This window comes from Suricata suricatta, chromosome X, assembly GCF_006229205.1.
Source record: "Suricata suricatta isolate VVHF042 chromosome X, meerkat_22Aug2017_6uvM2_HiC, whole genome shotgun sequence".
NCBI classification, from domain to species: domain Eukaryota; kingdom Metazoa; phylum Chordata; class Mammalia; order Carnivora; family Herpestidae; genus Suricata; species Suricata suricatta.
Window position 1 is genome coordinate 7,783,126 of NC_043717.1, and position 5,612 is coordinate 7,788,737.

Genomic DNA, 5,612 nt, shown 5'->3' on the forward strand with positions numbered 1-5,612 from the left:
AATGAAGGAAAGAGGGAGGAAGAAGAGAGGCGCGTGGGCGAGGACTGAAGGCCCTTGAAGGGCATTGCAGTGGCAGCATTAAATGAGTGTCAGATACTGCGGAAGACCGAGGGCAGAGGCAGCCATCTAGGGGATGCTAGACCCCACGAGAATCAGCCAAGACTGTGAGCAGGCTAAGTAGAAGGGAAGGGGGAAATGGCCAATGGTTTTGATTTGTGTGCACAACTGGAGAATTGGGAGCTTTAGTTCCTTTAGGGACAGCAAGCATTTCCTCCCGAGCGACAGTGTGGTTATTTAACAAATCCCGAGCAGCCACTCCTATTGTCTTTAAATACAAAACCATCTTGTCATTCTTTTATTGCTCTGGGAAAGTTGTAGAGAATCCATGCCTCATTTATCCACGGAGACTTCCATTCATCTGCTAATCCCCTAAGAACAAAGATGCGTTCCAAAACTGAAGAGTTTAACCGCATCTTCCATTGACCTTCTCACTCTGATTCTGTTGGCATTCTTAAGTTCTGCTTATAGCAAAATGTGTTTCCCTGGGTATTAAAATGGATTTTTCCCTAGTAAATGTCTGTTCCTATGCAGAAAAATGTGGAAGAAACTTTATTATTCACTGTTATCAGTGGTTTCATAAAGTTAATCATTATTTAAATTGAGGGGGGTAGAGATAGAACAGTCAGAAGAACATCTACTTGTGACATTTTCAGGAAGTGATTTCTTACAATGAGTAAAATGGAGTGGACTACACTGTTCTTTAAAAATGTATAACACATTTTGTACGAAGAAGATAATCAAAACCAGATATCATTTATCTTATAGGTGGATGGAATGGAGACCAAGAAAAAGAAATAAGTGACTTGGTGACCTACGTTGATCCAGAGAATGGAAAATAAAATGCAAGATTCCAAACCCTGTCCTTCTATTTCATCTTCATTTTTGAAAAATACAGGTGAGTATAATCATTCTGAAAATTGATCTAGTGGCTGTGGCAAAAAAAAGATGCCAAGACAGCAGTGCAGATCTGAGTTAAAGAATTTTTTGGTTTTCTTGCAAATATAATTAGAATGGTAATGTTTTCTTATCCATGAATGTGGAAATGTGTGACCTGATTATTTTTTATTTGCTCATTTATTTATTCTTAATTTTTTAAAATTCAAGTTAACATAGAGTGTAGCGATGGTTTCAGGAGGACTCAGTGCTTCATCACTTCCATATGACACCCCGCACGCATCCAGGAGGCGCCCTCCTTAATGCCCATCGCCCATTCAGCCCATCCCCCACCCACCTGCCTCCAGCAACCCTCAGTTTGTTCTCTGTACTTAAGAGTCTCTTATGGTTTGCCTCCTTCTCTGTTTTTATCTTATTTTTTTTCCCTTCCCCTGTGTTCATCTGCTGTGTTTCTTAAATTCCACATATGAATGAAATCGTATGATACCTGTCTTTCTGTGACTGACTTATTTAGCTTAGCACGACAGACTCTAGTTCCATCCATGTTGTTGCAAATGGCAAGATTTCATTCTTTTTGATCTCTGAGTAGTATTCCAGTGTGTGTGTGTGTGTGTGTGTGTGTGTGTGTGTGTGCGCGCGCGCGTGTATGTGTGCGTGTGTGGATGGATACATATGTATATACCACATCTTCTTATTTTATTTTATTTATAGTTTATTGTCAAGTTGGTTTCTATATAACACCCAGTGCTCTTCCCCACAAGTGCCCTCCTCCATGACTATCATCCCCCTTCCCTTCTCCCCCTCCCCCTTCAGCCCTCACTTTGTTTTCAGTATTCAAGAGTCTCTCATGATTTGCCTCCCTCCCTCTCCTTAACTCTTTTTCTCCCCTTCCCCTCCCATCGTCCTCTGTTAGGTTTCTCCCTGTTAGACCTATGAGTGCAAACATATGGTATCTGTCCTTCTCTGCCTGACTTATTTCGCTTAGCATGACACCCTCACGGTCCATCCACTTTCCTACCAATGGCCAGATTTCATTCTTTCTCATTGCCATGTAGTACTCCATTGTGTATATATACCACAGCTTCTTGATCCACTCATCAGGTGATGGGCATTTAGGCTCTTTCCATGATTTGGCTATTGTTGACAGTGCCGCTATGAACATTGGGGTACATGTGCCCCTGTGCATCAGCACTTCTGTATCCCTTGGGTAGATCCCCAGCAGTGCTATTGCTGGGTCATAAGGGAGTTCTATGGATAGTTTTTTGAGGCACCTCCACAGTTTTCCAGAGCGGCTGCACCAGTTGACATTCCCAGCAACAGTGTAGGAGGGTGCCCGTCTCTCCACACCCTCACCAGCATTGATAGTCTCTTGATCTGTTCATTTTAGCCACTCTGACCGGTGTGAGGTGTATACCACATCTTTATCCATTCATCAGCGACGTGTTTAGAAAGCCCCTCTATGTGCTTTGTAGTTGTACAGGACATATGAAGATGAGCTGCCCAGAACCAGAGCTGCTCTGGAAAGAACTGTGACTTCAGTAATGGTGACAGGCACAGCCCAGGGACTACTCGTTCTGTGCTGAATGGTGTACTAAACTGCGCTCCATGGGTTTTCCGATTAATCCTTATAATGAGATTAATTAAGAAAATATTTTCAGCATTTTATGACTATGGAAGCTGAGGCCTAGAGAGGTTAAGACATTGGCTAAGCCTCACGTACCTAGTACGACGAGGCCAGGCGTGTTATCTCTCTCCAGAGAGAATGCTCTTAACCAGGGCACATTGTATAACTGGCAGACTGAGTGATGATCGGAAAACACCAGCTTCTTTCACACATTTGATTCTTCCGAAGGGATAGCCAGATTGTAGAGGAAGCTGGATCAGAATGCGCAGATTCATACAAGGCTTTGGCACAGGAATAGATACCGTGTGGCCTGGTCTTCTGAGATCTTAGGTCCATTAACTGCTTGCTTTCTGGTGAAGGACTTCACCAAGTAGGTTCATTTGCAGACAAGTAGTTCAAGTAATAAAGGACCGCAAACATTGAACGTAGGCAGAAGCAGGAGAAACAGGGTGAAAAGCACGGCTCTCACTTCTTGCGCCCCAGAAATCCTCAGACAGCTGCTGAATGTCCAGGGTAGAGGGTCCAGGGTCTGTGAGCTGTAGTCGGGGTCTCCAGACCTATGTGTTCCCACGTCGCTTCAGGAAAAACTGCTAAGCCTGTCCATATATGCACCTGTCTGTGTATGTCTATATGTTTATAGATTATGTACGGTAGTCCCTTCACGCCTGTGCTGCCGCTTTCAGTGGTTTCAGTTACCTGCAGTCAACTGCGGTCCGGAAGTACATGATCCTTCTTCTGATGTATCATTGGAAGGTCAGTAGTAGCCCAGCGCTCCATCCCAGCGCCTGGGCCACTCACCTCACTGTGTCTCCTCGTGCAGGTGCTGTGTCCTGTCATTATCACAAGAAGGGTGACTACAGCACAGTAAGACCTTTTGAGAGAGACCCCATTCACATAATTTTTGTTACAGTACATTGTTTAAGTTGTTCTGTTTTATTATTATTGCTGTCCGTCTCTTACTGTGCCTCATTTATAAATTAAACATTATCAAAGGTATGGACGCATGGGACAAAACATACCATGTACAGGGTTCAGTACTACCCAGGGTTCATGCATCCCCTGGGGGTCTTGGAAGCCATGTCCCTCAGATAAGGGAGATTACTGTACTACTGAATTAATATATTAAGAGATCTTAAATGAGATTAAAAAATTTTATTAATTTTTTTTTTGAGAAACAGAGAGTGAACAGGGGAGGGGCAGAGAGAAACACACAGAATCCGAAGTAGGCTCCAGGGTCTGAGCAGTCAGCACAGAGCCTGACGCGGGGCTTGAACCCACAAACCATGAGATCATGACCTGAGCTGAAGCTGAACGCTCAACTGACTGAGCCACGCAGGCGCCCTTTAAATGAGATTTTTACTTATTTTTTATTTTTTAAAATATGGAATGCTTTACGAATTTGCATGTCATCCTTGCTCAGGGGCCATGCTAATCTTCTCTGTATTAAATGAGATTTTTAAACACTCATCAAGTTAGTAAAGTTTTGGACTGACTATTGTCTCATGGTTTAAAATTTTTTTAAATTCCAATATATTTAACATACAGTGTTATATTAGTTCCAGGGGTACAATATATTGATTCAACTATTCCGTGCGTCTCCCGGTATGCATCACAAGTGCACTCCTGAATCCCCATCGCCTAGGTTCCCCGTACCAACTCCCCACCTTCCTCCCCCCTGGTGACCATCAGTGTGTTTTCTGTAGTTAAGAGTCTGTATCTTGGTTTGTCTCTCTCTCTCTCTCTCTTTCCTTCGCTTGCTTTGTTTTGTTTCTTAAATTCCACATATGAACAAAATATGGTATTTGTCTTTCTCAGACTTATTTTGCTTAGCATAATACTTTCTAGTTCTATTCATGTCTTGTGTCATTGTAAACAGCAAGATTTCCTTCCTTTATTATAGCTGAGTAGTATTCATACACACACACACACACACACACACACACACACACACACCCCACATCTTCTTTATCCATTCATCTATCGATGGACACTTAGGCTGCTTCCTCATGATTTTTATTTTTACTGAAAAAATATGGTAGTGCTTTGTTTTTATAGTCTGGATATTTAATTTTAAAATATTTCACAAATTTTGATGACTTCATGTTACCATTAGTTAATCTCTCTGTTGGAAATATACTTTTGTGGTAACATTGATGGTTAACAGTAATGGATGTTAATGAATCCGTATGTAGAGGGTCTTCTTAATTTTGATGTCATGTGGCTCATTTCTACTCAGATCTGATTAAATCAGGATTTTTCAAATACTGCATATCACAACCCCTTGGTAGATTATAATATTAATATCACAACCTATCGGTGAGTTATATTATCAATAGTAACTAATACCAGTTTTTAATAAAATAGAAGGGAAAGTGTTAGAGTACATTATTAGTAAGTATTGTTTTGAGGAACTCTTATCTCATGTATGTACCTGTATCTCTATATCTGTAAATACTTACACATCCATATATACATATCTAAATAACGAATCATGATGTGAAATGTGGCAGTCAGACACTTTTGAAAATATTGAATTAGATCATTATTGTTTTTTTTCTTTTTTTGTAACTTTATTTTTTATTTTTCTTTTTAGAATATAACACTACTTTTTAACATATGCAATTATTTTCCATAATTTTCAATACAGTAGTTACAATGACACTCCAAATGGATAAGCAAAGTAAAAAATCAGAACCCCAAATTCTATTTCATGTAATTAGACTTATACAGAAATTAGAAGGTTAAGTAACAACTAGTTAATCACCTAATTTTACAGCTATCTGAAGTGGCAATCATTATATAGCAGCTTATCTATGATACATTCAAGATAAATGATACAATTTATTACTTGCCCATAAGCTAAAACACAGCCTGCTTAATACCTTTCCTTAAATTCCACCTCTATACTACAATATACTTGAGGTCCATGCAAAAAAGTAGCTACCTTTTATATATGAAATGGGTGATTAAGTCTTTGGTGTTGTAAAAGCAACTTTATTTAAACATAACCACCCCCACCACCAAAAAAAAAAAA

General features: G+C 40.2%; 1 protein-coding gene and 1 non-coding gene across 2 annotated transcripts in view; one reads left to right on the forward strand and one right to left on the reverse strand.

Moving 5' to 3' along the window:
* Window positions 1-924: 924 nt before the first annotated feature.
* The window catches only part of FRMPD4 (FERM and PDZ domain containing 4), a 793,887-nt gene continuing 789,199 nt past the window's right edge, over window positions 925-5,612 (forward strand). The window contains exon 1 of the mRNA XM_029930629.1: window positions 925-955. The gene's annotated coding sequence lies outside the window, so the exon portion shown is untranslated. The remainder of the gene's footprint in view (window positions 956-5,612) is intronic.
* LOC115284474 lies at window positions 3,954-4,055 on the reverse strand. Its single transcript, XR_003905227.1, has one exon. It is a non-coding gene; the product is annotated as a U6 spliceosomal RNA (small nuclear RNA).